General features: G+C 52.7%; 1 non-coding gene across 1 annotated transcript; it reads left to right on the plus strand.

Annotated features, from left to right (window-relative positions):
* Positions 1-13,927: 13,927 nt before the first annotated feature.
* Positions 13,928-13,999, plus strand: TRNAC-GCA. Its single transcript has one exon. It is a non-coding gene; the product is annotated as a tRNA-Cys (tRNA).
* The last annotated feature ends 3,531 nt before the right edge of the window (positions 14,000-17,530 follow it).

Genomic DNA, 17,530 nt, shown 5'->3' on the forward strand with positions numbered 1-17,530 from the left:
CACGCGGTGGATGCGCTGGTGCAGCGTGAGCTGCTGCTTGTGGCGGAAGCTGATCTCGCACTCGGCGCACTCGTACGGCCCCTCCTTGATGTGGTTGCGCTGGTGGATGATGAGGTTGATCTTCAGCCGGAAGCTCTTGCCGCACTCCATGCACGTGAAGGGCCGCTCGCCGCGCCGGTTCCGCTGCTGCTGGCTCGACGAGCCGCGGCTGTCGCCCAGGTGCCGCTCCCCGTGCGTCGGCGGCGCCAGCCTCTTCACGGCCGGCTTGCCCAGCTGCAGCGGCGGGGGGCTCTCCTCGCCCTCGGGGGACAGCTCCCCGGGCAGCGGGGTCGGGTACATGCTGGCCTCGTAGCGCCCGGACAGCTGCCCGAGGGCCTGCAAGTGCTGCGGCAGCTCGTCCTCCTCCTCCTCTTCCTCCTCCTCCTCCTGCTCCTCGGTTTTGATCACGATCCCCTCTGCTCCAGGGAGAGAGACGGACAGACGTCAGCAGGGGCCCGGGGCCTCTACCCTGGACCGAGGCAGGTAAGGCGGCTTCGCCTTGGCCCCCACGCACTGCCTGTGGATCGTCGGCCCCCGTGCCGCCTGCTGGGGGAACCCTCCTTTCCACTCCCTGCTGCCCCACCTCCGCGGGGCTGGATGGGTGACCCGGCCGGGCCTCGGGCTCGGGTCTGGAAGAAACCCTCTCTGGGAACCCTATGCAGTCCGGAAGGGGCACGCCGGGCCTGCCCGCGCCCATCTCCCGAGCTGGTGGCGGGCAGGTGCCTGCAGGCCGCCCCGGGGTGGGGGGAGGGTGCTCAGGCCCACCGCCCGGCCAGGTGCGCCGCCCGGCGCGCGGCCAGGCCCGACCCCCGGACAGTTGCCCGGCCGATGCGAGGCCCGAGCCGGGCAGGCGGGGCCGGGGCGCCCCCAGCCCCTTTGCTGTGAGCCCCCCCTTCTCCTTTCGTCCCAACTCCCAAGGACACGGGGGTAGTGAGACCAGGTCGCTTGCTGCCGTGTTGACCGGGGGGACCCCAAGGGGGGGTGCGCGGACCTGGGGAACCCCTTCGGGCTGTTAATTTCCTTGACAATAAAATGGATGAAACCAATCAGCACGGGGGGAGTGATTTGGCCGCCGGCCACTCGGAGGGGCGGTGCAGGGCCACTTAGTTGGGAAATAGAACTTTATAATTACCTTTTGAATACTGTGGTTCTATTTGATAATAATAGAGTAATTTTTAAAAGACGAGCGTTTCCTGTTTGCCGTTTTTGTTTGGTTTTGAAGGGGGGTTGAGAAGGTGGCCGAGGGATCTGTGCCTAGTGTCAGTGGACAGGTTCCGTGGAGCCCCTCTTCTGTGCTCATTCCCTGTGTTACGCGGCGGAGGGGGCGCCCATCCCACCGATTGTAAGATCGAGAAGGAGACAGGGCTGCCGAGATTGAAGTAGTGAATTGGCGTACGGAAGGGCAGACGCTCCCCGCCGCGGGGTCCGCGAACGTGAGGTGCGGGGAGGACAGGGGGCGTTCAGGGAGGAGTAGGGCCCAGTTGACCAGGATGGTCGGGGAGAGTTGACAGGTTTGGAATGGGCTGGAGAGACGACTATACGGCAAATCTGCGGCTTCCCTCAGGACCAGGCCGACTTCCCGCCCAGCTTGAAATGCAGCAGCAGGGCGGTGGCATGGCCAGGGGTACAGGGAGGGGTAGGGAAGGGGTGCAGAGGCCGCTGCTGCCAGTCGTTGGGGAAACCACAAAATGCTCCGGTCAGACCTTTTTTTATGTGTCTGTTGTCCCAAAGCTACTCTTTGAATTTGTGAAGTGCATGACTGCGCCCTCGGGCTCCAGTGGCCCCTCCAGTGAGGCACTGCGAGAGAAACTGCAGACCCATGACACTGGCCACCGAGCGGCCTCCACCCTGCTCCTGGGCTTGGCAGTGACCCAGAGGGAATTCAGGCGATCAGAAGAGACAATTCCTGGAGGCTGGCGGAGGGCCGGGCTCAATCCGGAACCTGGGGAGGCCAGACTTGGGCAGAAAACAGAAGAGCTGGGGAGACAAGAACTGCTGAAGGGAGCAGATGAAGTCATGAGTCTGAGGGCGGAGAGGAGAGAACGTGCCATATTATTGACTCTGAAGAGACCAGGAGGTCACCAACCCCTTCCTTTATAAAGACGCACACAGAGGGGAAGTGATGCTCACATTTGAAAGGATGGGGCTTTTCCATTCACTGAAAATTTTCTGCAAGGCTGGTAGGACATGAGCGCAAGCAGCCGGAGGAGGGGTGGCGGCCGGGGCTGGGGAGGGGGGCTGGTCAGGCCAGTCTGGGTCCTGGGCTGCAGAACCCCATCCGGGAGCAGGCAGTTAGACTCTGCGAAGTAAACTTGAGGTGCCAAACGCAGGACTGATGCTCTGCGACCACAGGAGGAGGAGCCTGGAGAAGTCAGAACCCCTTCTCTGGGGGGGTGGGGTGGCATCAAAGCCAATCCTGTGGGCTGGGGAAGGTTCCACAGATGAGAAAAATGGGCAAGGCCTTCTCGGTTCAGGGATTCTTAAAGGGGGGAGTGTGGAAAATGGGCTCCTCTGTTAAGAAGCAGTGACTGATGAAACCCACGGAACTGGAGAAAGGGTTTGTGTAGAAAACCAAGAAGAAGGTTGGCTTGAAGCAGACTCGGCATGCAGAGAGGGTCTTGGATCTAGGATCTCTCACGACTGAGGAGTTTGGTGGGAAACCATTGCTGAGCAGGGGAGAGGCGTGAGGCAGTTGGCGGTGTGGCAGGAGATAGGCTGATGGGCCGGAAATGTGCCGTGGTCAGCCATCTGGGTGAGCCTGCCACAGGCCGTGGAACTGGTGGCTGGAGGTTGCAGCGACGACAGAGGAAATGGTCCTTTGCCACACCAGGATATTGGAAGCCTGGAAGAGATGTTAGCAGGGGTATTTTGGAGATCCTTGGAGTCCGGGAATTTGCAGACCAGAGAATGCAGGAGATGTTCACGCTTGAGAAGAATACCCCCGTGGTCTGGGGAGGCTCGCAATGACTTTGTTACACACCATTACCAGGACATCCTCGGGGCGTCGCAGGCCACTTGGGAATGGTGAGCCTTTCCTTTCCTAGGAAATCTGGTTATAAAGGATTAAATATAATCAGAGACTGGCACTTCTTGTGTGGAGCTGGGCTGTCGGGGCTTCTCGGTGACTCCACCTTCCCTTCCTTGGCTCTATCCCCCTCCTCATGCCTCTCCCCCCAAAAGGCCCCGTATTCCAAGGTGTCCTCCACTCGTCCCGACTCCCTGGCCCCACCGTGATGCTCACTTCCCGTCCGCCATAATCTCCGTGGCATCAGAGGCCAGCAGCTGTCAGCGGATGGTCACTAAAGCGTAGACTGACTCTGGAGTCTAACATGTGGATTTAAGCTTGACAGTTGTGTGGCCTTGAACCAGTTCATTAACGGAACGTCAACCTCGTCATCTCTTCAGTGAAGATAATAAGCTTGTCATTGTTCGGAGGCTTCAGGAACACGCCGAATAAATAGAGAGCAAAGACCTTGGCACGTGCTAAGTTCTCGATAAAAGTTCGCTAACCTCATTACTAGCTCATAGCTAAAGACGATTTATTTAGTAAACACAGGCGTGCAGGTAGGCAGCGGGCCAGCGCTGGCTCCCGGAAGAATGAATCTCTGAGAAGGAGATTCCCCCACAGGCAGAAGCAGGAAGGTGTTTCGGGGTGAGGACGTTCAAAGCGCACGGACAGCTACATCTTGGCCCCGATGTCAGAGTGGACAGGGATTTACACACCTCTCAGCCACAAGCCAGAGTGGGCAGCACGCCGCCTTTCTGGGGATCGGGTCCCCTTTCACAGTGCTTGCTTAGGGTGCCCTTAACTAGAAGGCCAGACTTTCAAACTGCTATGTTGCCAGGTGCCATTGGCCCCACGGAGTTGTGTGCCAGAAAGAGTAATTGCCATTAATCGAATGCTTCTTACTTTTAGAGATTTTACATTATCTCATTTTATAGGTGAAGAGCTTGAGGCTCAGAGCGTAGCCCCAAAGTCACACAGCAACCAAATGGTACAGTCAGGATTCGAACTCAGGTCTTATTGTCTCCAAAACCCATGTGCTTGACTGCAACGTTCTTTCCCTGGGACCCGAATGGCTCTTGGAAAAGGAAAGCCAGCACTTTTTTTTTTTTATTTAATATTTTATTTATTTGACAGAGAGAGAGCACAAGCAGGGGGAGCAGCAGTCAGAGGGAGAGGGAGAAGCAGGCTCCCTGCCAAGCAACACAGGGCTTGATCCCGGGATCATGACCCGAGCCAAGGGCAGACACTTAAGCGACTGAGCCACCCGGGTGCCCCGGAAAGCCAGCACTTCTTTCAGATTGTTTCATTTTATCCTCAGATTTAAGACAAATTTTGAGTAAAGAGTATATCTACTGAGCAGAAGATGCTCTGAGCCATGTATTTGCAAACATTATGAGCATAACAGAGAATAAAAAAGAATTTTCGAGGCAAAAAAGGCCTCAGGGTCAAGTCTGTGGCATTGCGCTGCCTCCTCCTTCAGCTGTGTGGGGGGGGGGGTGCGGGCAGCCGTTGGAGCAGGGCCTGGGTCCAGGGCCCCGGGGGTGCTCGTTGTCCTACAGCCCCAGGTACTTAGGAAGCTCCATTTGTGTGCAAAGCATGGTAGTGGGCTCCTTGGCGGAACAGGGAGGGATTAGGAAGCCATCTACTGCCTTGACAGCGCTTGGAATCCGGTGAAGACTCTGTGGCCTTGTCCTCTAGACCAGGCCTGTGGGGTCTGGAAAGCTAGGACCGTCACAGACACATTCGGGCCGCTGTCTTCGCAGAAAGAGCCCCACCTCCATCCCTTCTCTGTCAGGGTAGCTATAACCCGCCAGGTGTCTGTGGGAGACCTTCCCCGGGGCACAGTCATGGAGGCTCCTCAGATTAAGGGATCAGGGACGGAGGCCTCCGGGCCCTACTGTTGCCAGGGCAACGGTGAGTCAGGCCAAGGCCTCTCCTCCAGCTCTGGAAAGCCGTTTGGCTACTGAAGCCTCTCACTGCTTCCCAGGCATGGTGAGAATGTCTAGATTTAAATTTTTAAAAAATCAATTCTGCATTTACCACTTCTAGTTGGGTTCCTTGACGTGAGTATTGTTAGTTAAAATACAATAGAATCTAACGCTTTTATTTCTACTTTCTACACGAGGTAACTCCAGGCTAAAATAATTTTTTTTTTAAAGAAAGAAAAGCAGAGAAGAAAGGAAGGAAAAGGAAACGAAGAGAAAAATTAAATCTAGTACTGACGGTGGCCTTACACAAGAACTTCCGGTGAGCGATGAGCCCCAGCCTTGAGGTCATCAGGGCCCATAACAATCACCACGATTCATTGGGTCTTACCAGGTTCCAGGCACTGTGCCAAGTGAATGCTTTCATTTCATCTTATCCTGTGATGACCTGTGAAATCGGTATTCGTCCCCCCTTTTCCAGATGAAGTTCAGAGAGGTAAAGCAATGAGCCCAAGTTCACATGACCAGAATCGAGACCCAAGTATGTGGGACCCAAAGTGGGTGCTGTTAACTGCTGTTATGTACTGCCTCCCAATTTCTTCCACGTGGATCCTTAATTTAAAAAGGCAAAGAGTACTCTTTCTCTCTGATTTCCCCGTGGGCACTGAGGAAAGCTGACTGCTTGCTGGCGGGCCAGGCCCAGCCCAGGGCAGCCCAGCCCCCCGGGAAGGCCCAGTTCACCTGCGGGATTGTAGGGGCCATGCATAGAGGGGCTGGGTGCCTCGGTGGCTGGGCCACCCAGCTAGTCCCCATTTTTTATTTTTTGAAGATTTGTTTATTAACTTGAGAAAGAGGGAGGGAGAGCAGGGGGAGGGGCAGAGGGAAAGGGAAAGAGAGAACCTCAAGCAGATTCCTCGCTGAGTGCAGAGCCCAACTCGGGGCTCAGTCCCGTGACACTGAGATCATGACCTGAGCCAAAATCTAGAGTCTGCTGCTGAACCGACTGAGCCACCCAGGCGCCCCTAGCCCCTGTTTTAAAATGAGCCCCTCTCCTGCTTCAGGCATTTGGGAAGAGAGCTATGTGTGAAGGCCAGGGCCTCCCCTTCTGTTTCTTTCTGAAGTCAGGCCGTAACAAGCCGTTTGCTTCCCAGGGAAGAGCTGAGTGAGGGAGCTTATCACAGAGAAAATGCACGTGCTAATAAAATCACACTCTCGTCTTCCAGGCCTACAGCATCCCTTCCACCACCACCACGAGAACGAAACTCCCTGCTTCTCTTTGTAAAATAATAGCCAGGCTCTCAAAATAAGTCGGCTATGAGGCAGGAGCACCACTAGAAATTGATTGGAATTTAAGCTAAATTCAGCAGAAATTTAAACAGGTTATGAAACGTGACTTTTGCCATTCTCCCGCTGAAGGTATGATCCATGAGCCACATGGTTCCACACTCAGATATTCTGTGGGCAAATTACTTATACGAATTCTAAAATCTAAGATAAAATGTTTATATGTGTATTGTCTTACTTGGATTAATCGTCATCCCTAAAAGTCACATTAATTTTGTCCAAAAGCAAAAGCAGTAAATTGGTTTGCACAGTAACCCCTTGAACAATTTAATAACAAATATCCAACCAAAGTTATTATTATTATTCCCTTCCCACTCGAATGCGGTGGTTTCCTTAGCTCGAGTTAATTGATGATTTACTAAAGCCAAAGGTCTGTAATACATTTTGAAATAGGTTTGGGGGAAAAAAATGAAACCTCAAACATTTCAGAGCACTGCTAAAAAAGCAAGTCAATATCCAGACCAAATTACACCAATCTCCAGTATATTTAATTCCAACAGTAGACATATTGAGAAGAAATAGACACATTTTTCTTGCCCGAAACTGTGCCAGCTCTTTAGAGTCTTGGAATGAGCATAAACGGCATACAAACATGCTCGGGTGTTCATTTTACCAAAAAGATGAACTCCCATTAGTATGTAATAATCGCAAAATGGAATTTCAGAATTTAATTTAAAGCCCTTCTCTCCCAAAAGAAAATAGCATTGTTATTCTTTTCTGTGAAAGGAATTTCTGAGTTCCAAACAATAAAAGTTGATCTTAAAATTGAATGAGCCTTTTATTTCTTCAAGAGAAGGTATCAAGTCTCCTCTGTAAATGGAAGAAGAAATAATTTTATTTATCACCCAGTGTGAGGACTTTAACCACCTCCACACCTGTGAAATGAAGTGGATTCCTTGGAAGAAACTAAATTGGTAGAAAGGAAATCTATAATATTTTAGAATCTCAGATGAAGGACACAGCATCCTCATTCCATTTACAATGATCAGCCAAACGCTCTGCGCTTCATCCGTCGGTGTTTTCAGGCTTTTGTTTTCAGCCCCAGAATTCCGTTGAAAGTAAAACCGTCTTCGGAAGGTAAGCGGGGGAAATACCTGGAGGCGGGCCCTGGTGGAGCAGCACCCGAGGGTCGGCCTGGGCCCACGTGCGGCGCCCTCCCAGGCCCTGGGGCCGCCCTGGGGGTCTCTGACATCCCTTCACCCTCACTTCGGCTTCTCAGTTCAGTCCAAACTCTGTGTTTCATGTATCAGCGACACATCGCACGCGCACTTCGTTCTCTGATACAACAGGGGGTTTCTTGAGTTTCTCCCTTTGGGGGTGTTCGCATTTCTACTCTGTAACCCCCGCATCGCTGGGCTGATGTTCTCACCAGACAGCGGCGAGTTGCAGTGAAATCCAGGGAGGTGACGCTCTCCAAGAATCCCTGGAAGGCAGGGGGAACTAGCACAGATGGCCAGAAAAGCCCTGTCGGAGCTGCAAGGATCCCCGAAGTTATTTTTACCGCAACCGCCTACATTGCGAAGGCGAGACGAGATCCGGGGGCAAATGGCGCCTGCGGGACCCTGGACCCCGCCACAGGGCTGAGGGCAGCTTGGAGGGTCACCCGGCTCCTCGGGGCTCCCCTGGGCTCCCCTGAGCTCCCCGGGCTGACCCAAGCGAGGGACTCAATGCGTGAAGTGATGGGGTTTAGGGGCCACAGGTGACTCTCTGCAGGAAGAGACACAGGTCAACACCCCAGTCTCTGCCCCGTTGGGATGCAGACCATTTTCTTCATTAAAGCTAAGCCACAATCTTTCAAAGATAAGTGTTTTATCATTCCCTGCAATATGTCAGCCCCAGCATTAGGTAGAGCCCCAGGGTCACTGCCGAATCCTGCCAGCGCGGTCGCGGGGTGCCCAGGGCGACGACAGAAACCCTCAGGGCCGCCCTGCCTCGGGAGGAGGGTCACCCTAGTCCCTGCAGAGCCCGCGGGCCGGCAGGCAGCAGAGCTGGGCCGCGGGGAGAGGGAGCGGCTGGCATCTCCTTGGCAGCCGGGGAGCCCTCCCCCTTCCGCGGCCGGCTGTGAGCTGTAGTTGTCGTCGTCTGTTTGCACAGGCCGGCGGCGCCGCCGAGGCTCCCCGGCTGCCAGTCGGCCGGCTCCGCGGCGCCGTCCTGCTCTCCGCGGCCGCATGCTCGGCTCCCGCACGGCCGAGGCGGGCCCGGGACGGGCGCTCCCACCGCGCGCCCCCCAACCCCGGCCCCGAGGACCCGCCCCGGGCCCCGCCGCGCCGCGCGCCCAGCCCCCGCGCAGGCCTCCGCTCCTGCCCTTCCCACCCGAGCCCTCCTCTACTCCGCGGCAGCCTGGGCTCCGAGCGCGCCCCTGGGAAACGGGGACCGGCGCGGCAAGCCGTGCTGCGAGCTGATGGAGCTGCGGGAAAGCCGCGGTTTTTCATTTTAAGACGTTATTTCTACCGATTTATTTTAAATAAATGTATATATAAGTTTTGTACATTTAATTTTTAATGACTTGAATTTTTAAAATCCCTCGGCCCGAGCTGTCGCCCGCGCAGCCGCGGGAGGCGCCCAGTGCCCCCGGGGCCGGCCCGGGCCCTCGGCCTCGCTGCCCGAACCCTCTCTGCCCGCGTCCCCGCCACGTGGGGCTGCCGCGGCCATGCTGCCCCCTGCCGGCCGGAGCCCGGAGGCCGCCGCGCGCACCTGGCCGCCCGCGACCGCTCTAGGAAGGCGGGCCTCTCGGTGGTGGCGCGGGCGGCAGCCGTGCGGCAGCCGCGCGCTCACCAGGGGGCCGTCCCCAGAGCCGGGGGTCTCTCCCTCCGGGGCGCCCCGGAGGCACCGCCTGCGCCGCCTGGGCCAGCCCTTTCTGGGGTTCTCGTCTCGCGCGCCCCGCCCGCCCAGCCCCGTTCCCCGAGCTTCGTGGGGCCCGTTCTTTGTGCAGATCGGGCGCGAACACAAAGGCGAGGCCTCGGCGCTCGCCGCGCGGCGGGGGCGCAGAGACGGGCCCCGCCCCGGAGGCCCGCAGCAGTGCGGGGGAGAGCGGGAAGGGAGGTGCGGGGCGCCGCGGGCCACCGGCTGGCCCCCGAGCCGCCCCCGAGCTGCAGGCCGAGGGACGCTGTCGCGGGCGGCGCTTCCTTTGTCCACTGTCCGCAGGCTCGACTCGGTGAAGCCTGAGGCAGATGTCTTTGCAGCGCGCGGAGGCGGACCCTGAGAAGCGCCCTGACGATGGGCTGGACTTGTTTGTCCTTTCATACATTTTCAAATATTGGTCCAGTTATTTCCTAGAGGTGGAATTGCCCTGTCAAAGGGTATGGACTTTCTTTTTTTTTTTTTTCTTAAAGCTTTTGATGCATATTGCCAAACCTTTTTCCAGAATGCCCGCAGCTCGTGCTTGTCTGCGGGAGGCAGATCGGGTACCTGCAGGCCGGGCTGGGAACCGGAACCAGGAGGGCTGGCTCCTGTAGCGGAGGGGAGGGAGGTGAACAGTCCCCTGGCATTTGAGGAACAGCGTGTGTGGTTCCGTGTGACCAGGCAAGGCTTTGGAGCCGGGGCTGGGTCCTCGTGGTGCCTGACTCTCGATGGATTCGAAGGCTTTGAGACATTGAGCAGCCGGAGGGATCCTCTGAAAATGCAGATTTGACCGTGGTCTGTTTTTTGCTTGTCACCCTAAGAGCAGTGGTTCCCCATTGCTCTCAGGGTAAAATCCAGAATCCCGACAGGGCCCAGCTGGCCCTGCCTAGCTCTGCAGCCCTATCTTGGGCTGTGTATCAGTTTCCCAGAGTTGCGGTAACAAAGTACCCCAGATCGGGAGGCTTCACACCACAGAAGCTGAGGGGGAATCTGTTCCTCGCTTCTAGCTTCTGGCGGTTGCCAGCGATCCTTGGCTTCCCTTGGCTTGTAAACGCTCCACTCCAGTGTCTGCCTCTGTGATCACATGGCGTCTTCCTTGCGTGTGTGTCTGCACGTGGTGTTCCCGTGTGTCTCTATCTCGGTGGCTCTCCTTTTGTAAGGACAACAGTCGGATTAGATTAAGGACCCACCCTAATCTGGTATGACCCCATCTTAATTATATCTGCAATGACCATATTTCTAAATAATGCCACATTCTGAGGTTCCTGGAAGCACATGAATCTGGCGGGACCCTATTCAACCCTCAGGAGGCTGTGTCCCCTGACTCCGGCATCCTGGCCTTCTCTCTGCTCTCTGCACAGGCCTCCACCTCAACTGCACAGTCCTCCTGGGCCACTCGTCTCTGCCTAATTTCCCTTTGTCCTGTAAGGCGTGATAGAGACGCCACTGCCTGGGGGAAGCCTTCCAGAGCCCCACAGACTAGGGTCACGCCGCCCCGTGTCTGGGCGCATGGCACTCATCACAGTCACCACTGAAGGAGTACCTGAGTGACAGCGTGTCTCCTGAGGGACGCATGTGCCTCCTCCACTAGAAAGTTGCCCCCACAAGGACAGTTGCCGGATGGACTGAATGAACAATAACAAACCTAAATTCATGGCCAAGGGGACTTACAAGCTGACATGGGATGCCTGTTGCAATACGACAGGCCTGACACAGCAGGCCCTGGATTGAGTCCACTGCAGAGAGCCCACGAAGAGGGTCTCAGAGGCGGTGGCCCACGGACAGGGGCGGAGACAATCTGCACTTAGTCCAGGCTGCGCCCTTCCCTCCGTGGTACATGAAATAAAACCCACCACTAGACCCTGCCCCCCCTTGCTGCCCTCGACTTGAACCCCTGTCCCACTCTGGCCCTTTGCTGCAGCCACACTGGCACTGGTCGCACTCCTCTGTCCTGCCTTAGAGCCCCTGCAGGTCTGCACCCACTGCCAGGAACGCTCTGCGTTCACATTTGGCCCACTGGCTTATCATCCAGACCGGGTTGGGCTCGAGTCGTCACTTCCCTGAGCGTCCCATTTCGCCCCCGTCATCCTCCATCACGGCACCCTGCTCCATGTTCCTATGGTGCTTTCCGTGTCTGCAATGATCTGCTTCCTTTTGCTCTTGTCTGTCACCCCACACCTCTCAGAACATACGTTCCTCGAGGGCAGAGACCTTGTTTGCCCTGTTCTCTGCTGAGCCCTCACTCAGTGCTAGACTGGAATCTGGAATGGAGTGGGTGCTTACTAAGTATTCGTTACATGACTGAAAGTTCTTTAAAACCCTCTAGTTTCTGTTTCTTCATCAACAAAATGGGGGTCATCGTCATCTTAGCTATGTCACAGGAGAGAATAATTGTACCCACCTCAAAGGGTCCTTGGGAGGATTAAGTGGGAAGAGGTATGAGCTGTGCCTTCAACGTACTAAACACTCAACATATCTGAGCCGTTATTAATATCTTAGGTTGACACACATCCTAGCACAGCGGGGGACAAGATGGCGGCCGAGGTGGTAAGTCTTACAGACCCCCAGGGATTGCACCCTTATGTTCTTCCAGTTACCCAACCTTTCACACAAACGGATGGCAGAAGTGTGGTATCATGGAAATAGCCATGGACTTGGACCCAGGAGGTCTTGAAATTGAGTCTCTTGGAAACTTTCTGAGGCTCTGTCCTCATCCTCAAAATGGAAGAAACTTCTACAAAAGCTTAAATGAGTTATATGTAAATTATAACACATATTTCCCAATTTAGTATTCCATTGATTCTCTTGAATCAATGGAATAAGTAATAAGCAATTACTTATTAATTATGTCAATAGGAAATGGTATTGCTTGCAATTACTAGAAGGGAATAGTTTTTGGGGTTTTTTTTAGAGAGTGAGCACGTGTTGTGGTGGGGCGGGGGGAGGGGAGGCAGGGTGAGGGGCCAGAGGGAGAGAAAGAATCCTAAGCAGTCTCCTTGCCCAGCACAGAGCCTGATACGGGGCTCGATTCCAGGACCCTGAGATCATGACCTGAGCCAAAATCAGAAGTCAGACACTTAACCAACTGAGCGACCAGGCTCCCCTAGAAGGAACATTGTTTTGCTTTTTTTTAAAGACTTTATTTATTTATTTGACAAAGAGAGAGACAGCCAGCAAGAGAGGGAACACAAGCAGGGGGAGTGGAAGAGGAAGAAGCAGGCTCCCAGCGGAGAAGCCTGATGTGGGGCTCGATCCCAGAACGCCGGGATCACGCCCTGAGCCAAAGGCAGATGCTTAACGACTGTGCCACCCAGGCGCCCCTAGAAGGAATATTCTTAAATTTGTAATATTTATTGGTTTTTCTGATTGTGAAAGTAATACATTTTATTGTAGAAATTTTTTTTCTAATTTGTTAGATGTAAAATATTATAATGTTGTTTTAATTTGTATTTCTTTGGTTTTACTAAGATTTATTCTGATTTACTGAGATTGAACACCTCCTCGATGGTCTTTGTCACTATATGTGGGCTCTTTACATGTGAAGGATATTAATTTGTAATATTTTGTCTATCATAAGTGATGAGAATATTTCCCCAAATTGCTATTAACCTTTTGATTTTGTCCACCTACCTAAACTTTAAATGCTTATTAGCCAAATCTATTGCTATTTTCTGTTGGGGTTTCTCCCACTGGGACGCTTTCCTTGCTGTTCCTAAGTCAGTTAGATATTCGTCTATACTCGTTTACTTTTATTTATTTATACATCATGCTTTAATCCACTTGGACTTTATTTTGATACACAAAGAGAAACTTGGTTGCTACGTCAATAATTTTTCCCAAATGGCCAACTGATTTCTCCCAGCATAATTTACATAAATGGCCTTTCCTTTCCCCGTACATTTAGGACCACGGAAGCTATCAGGCAGTACAACCCGGTGGTGAGGCGTGTGGGCGAGCTAGACAGCTTGGGTTTGCAACCCCACTTACTAATCACTGTGCATTGGATTACTTAGGTGAGATCTGGGCACCTCAGTTTCCTCATCTGTAAAATGGGTTAACAATCATAGCCCCTATGGTATGGGATTGTCATGAACATAATGACGCTGGCTAAACATTTGTCATTATTTTATTACACTGTGACTCTACCATGGCGGTTTCCCAGGTCTGGGATTCCAGTGTTCTGTCTGGCCTTTGGCTGTTTTCAGTCGTGTGTTTTAGTAGATGTCCTCTTATTTCCAGGACAAGCCCTCCAGTGTTGCTCCTGTTATTTTCACAGTTCTCAGAGCTTGCCTCACCTGTTCTGTTTTATTTACTGGCCTGGTCTCCCACTCACAGCTCAGGCCAGGAGTTAGTTTGGGGGAAGACAATACTTGATTTAGTAACAGGCCCACGAGGTCTCGGGGACTAGGAGAGGAGAGCAGAGCCAAGGGCCCTGAGTGACACCAGGAAACAGCAGGAAGAGGAGGAGAAGGAGGACAAAGGGGAGAAAGGTGCTCTCAGACCTAGTTCAGAGCATGGGGAGGGGCCCCAGGTGGCCTGGGATTCAGCGTCCAGATAAGGAGAGGTCCCTGAACCTCTACTGCCACCGGCCACGGGAGCCTGACCCATCGATCCACCTAACTCAGGGAAGAGAGTGAACTGACTTTCAGAGCAGAAAGACCGGTTCGGAAGGAAGCTGGAGGCCAGGAGGCCGCAGAGGCTGTGGAGGCCGGCAGGACCAGTTGCGGCTGTGTGGGTAGAAGAGCGTGCATGAGGCATAGCATATGTGCCTGGGGGTATAGCTCAGGGGTAGAGCATTTGACTGCAGATCAAGAGGTCCCCAGTTCAAATCTGGGTGCCCCCTGTATGTGCTGTGTGTTTTATCCTGCCCACCCCTGTCAACCCCCTTCTGCAGGGCCAAGACTGGGGAAATAGCCCATGCGAGGGGGCTCCTGGGTCACAGCCGAGGTCAGCAGTGCCAGCCCAGATATAGTACCCAAGCTGTATGTCTAAGTTTATATTTGCCGTTAGCCACTTTAAATAAAGTAAAAAAAGGGTGGGTGAAGAGTGTCAAAGGTACAAATTTCCAGTTATAATGAAGTCCTGGGATGTAAGGTACAGCATGCTGGTGAAAGCTAATAATACCGTGTTGTGTATTTGGAAGTTGCTAAGGAAGTAGATTTTTTTAAAAGATTTTATTGAGACACAGAGAGAGAGAAAGTAGGGGAAGGGGCAGAGGGAGAGAGAATCCCAAGCAGACTCGGCCCTGGAGCTGAGCTCCCCACCAGAGATATGACCTGAACCAGTGCCCAAGCAACTTGGCCACCCAGGCGCCTCTAGGAGAGTACAGCTCAAAAGTTCTCATCCTCAAGAAAAAATTAGATATATATATAACTATATGAGGTGATGGAGGATGTCGACTTATTGTGGTGCTCATTTCACAGTATATACAAATACTGAATTATCATGTTGTACACCTTAAACTAATCCAATGTTCAATGTCAATTATATCTCAACAAAGGTGGGACATTTTTAAAAATATTAATAAAATAAAAAGAAATAGGTGACACTGATTTTCGTATTTTAGTGCAATAGATCCAAAACATTATCATTTCAACATTAATCAATGAAACATTTATAAATGAGATATTTTATGTTTTGTGGGACTTTTGGACTCTTTGAAATCTGGTGGGCACTTTCCTCCTAAAGCATCTGTCCATCGGGACCAGCCACCTGTAAGATGGTGGGCACTCCTGAGCGGGGGAAGCCTCGTTGGTTTCTGGCAGTTTCGAGGGGATAGGTGGGTGTGGGTGTGCTGGTCAGGGTACAGAGAGGCTCCTCTTGCTCTCCACAGTGGGGTGGGCTGCTCCCCCAGTTACAGAAAAGAGACCGCGGAAGGCAGGTGGCCCTGGGAAGGGGCAGGAAACCCACTGATTGCCGGGCCCTGGACGACCACCTTCAATTTGCTCCGCAGACCTTCATATATTTACTGAAAACACTTTGATACAGGTGCTGGGGTGTCCGTAAGCTCGGAGCAAAATATGCTAATTAGAGAGTATTTGGATTTTTTTTTTGTATCTCAGTATGTAAGTATTTTGGTCACAGGATTTTCATAGGCATTGTCTTTTTGCTTCCACTCAAAGTACATTTCTTCCACACAATATTTATAAGACAAATATTTCCACAAAAATATTTATAAGACAAAGCTCTTCTAATGAGTATGACGTGTGAGTTTGAGGGAAGTGCTGGCTAACTCTTATTCTGCCACTTACTCTGTAATTTGGGACAAGTTGCTTTAATCTCCTGTGTAAATGTCGTCCTCCACAAAATTGGTGATATGGTGGCGACAGCACCACCAAAAATGGTTGTTAAATTGCATACATATAAAGCTCTTAGAATAGTTTCTCTAGCACATTAGAAGTGTTCGACAAACATTAAGTCTCGTTCTCCCAGGGGTCTTGGCCGTGAGAAGTCTGAGCAGGTCCCTTTGCTCAGGCAGGGAGCATAGCTCGTGGCTAGAGCACTTGCCTGCAGATCACAAGGTCCTGGGTTCAAATCCCAAAGTCCCCTATGGTGATCCCAAAGCTCCCTCTAGCCTGCTGTGCTCCCAGAGCATGGCCTGCGTGTAGGGACTTTGAGTCTCTGACTCTGTGATTGCCTTTCTCGAAGGACTGGAGGTGAGCTCTCTCTTACAGAGAGAAATGGTTGCGGGCAAGTAATGTCATTATTATTAAATGACATGAAAAAGCAAGTGCAGTGTGTAGGTTATGCTACCATTTGTGTTTATTAATAAAGTCCAAGAGAGCCTCAGTGTTAGTTACTCCCGTACAGACTGTGGAAGGTCGGAAAAGAAACTGTTTATCTGGCTTTCCTCCAAGCACCAGAAGAGGGAGGCTTGTCAGATGAGTAAGAGGGAGAATCTTGACTGCATAACTTTATCACATTTTATTCTTTAAATCTATTTATTTATTCTTTTTTTTTTTAAGATTTTAGTTATTTATTTGTCAGAGAGAGAAAGAGAGCACAACCAGGGGGAGCAGCAGAGGGACAGGGAAGAGCAGGCTCTTCACTGAGCCAGGAGCCCAGTGTGGGACTCGATCCCAGAGCCACCCAGGCATCCCTATTTATTTATTCTTAAGATTTTACCTTTATTAGGGGCACCTGGGTGGCTCAGTCGGTTAAGCGTCTGCCTTCAGCTTGGTCATGATCTCAGGGTCCTAGGATACAATCCCAGGGTTCTGGGATCGAGCCCCCCATGGGACTCCTTGCTCGGTGGGGATCCTGCTTCTCCTTCTCCCTCTGCCTCTCCCTCCCTGCTCATGCTCTCTGTCTCTGTCTCTCTCAAACAAATAAAATCTTTAAATTAAAAAAAAAGGTTTTAGGGGCGCCTGGGTGGCTCAGTTGGTTAAGCGTCTGCCTTCGGCTCAGGTCATGATCTTGGAGTCCCGGGATCGAGCCCCACAATAGGCCCCCTCCTCAGCAAAGAGCCTGCTTCTCCCTCTGCCCCTTGCCCCGCTCTCTCTCTCTCTCAAATAAATAAAATCTTTAAAAAAAAAAAAAGATTTTATTTTTTTGGTTTTAGGTTCACAGCAAAATTGAGAGGAAGGTACAGGAAATTCCCATATACACCTGTCTTCCACCACCCCAGCCTCCCCCACTGTAAACACCCCCCACCATCGTGGTACGTCTGCGACAGTGACGCACATGTGGTGACACACCGTGACCACCGGCGGGTCCGGACAAATGTGACACGCAGCCACGACTACAGTATCACGCAGAGTACTTTCACCGCCCCCCAAAATCCTCTGTGCTCCGCCTGTCCATCTCTCCTCACCCTCAAAACCCCTGGCGACCGCTGAACTGTTGACCATCTCCGCAGTTCTGCCTTTCTCGGGAAGCCGTACGGTACGCAGCCTCCTCAGATCGGCTTCTGCACTTAGGAATAGGCACTAAGCTTTCTCCACGTCTTCTCCTGGCTCGCGAGCTCGCTGAGCAATGTGCTGTTGTCTGGCCGCACCTCAGTTTACTCACCCATTCACCTCCCGAGGGACGGTTGCGTCCCACAGCATACCTTTTTGTGCTTTTTGAACATTGTATCATCTGAATTCTGTGAGTTCAGTATTTATCTTTCTAAAATAAAATTTACAATTTAAAAATAAACTATATAAGGTCTCACCCCCCCAAGGCAGTGGGGAATCCAGCATGGGTCTGTTCGAATGTCCTCCCCCTTTCTGCTGTGTTTTGCCAGAATCCCCAGAACCGAGGCCCACTCCTCAGACAGGCCCGCTCCGGCCTCTTCCAGGCAAGCGGCTCCTGTGGGGCTCCCCCACCCCAAGGCCTGCGCCCTGGCGCTCCCCGGTTCTGCTGGAGTTCTCGCCCGAGACGCTGTATTCTC

The sequence above is a fragment of the Ursus maritimus genome, unplaced genomic scaffold, assembly GCF_017311325.1.
Source record: "Ursus maritimus isolate PB19 unplaced genomic scaffold, ASM1731132v1 scaffold_3, whole genome shotgun sequence".
Classification (NCBI taxonomy): domain Eukaryota; kingdom Metazoa; phylum Chordata; class Mammalia; order Carnivora; family Ursidae; genus Ursus; species Ursus maritimus.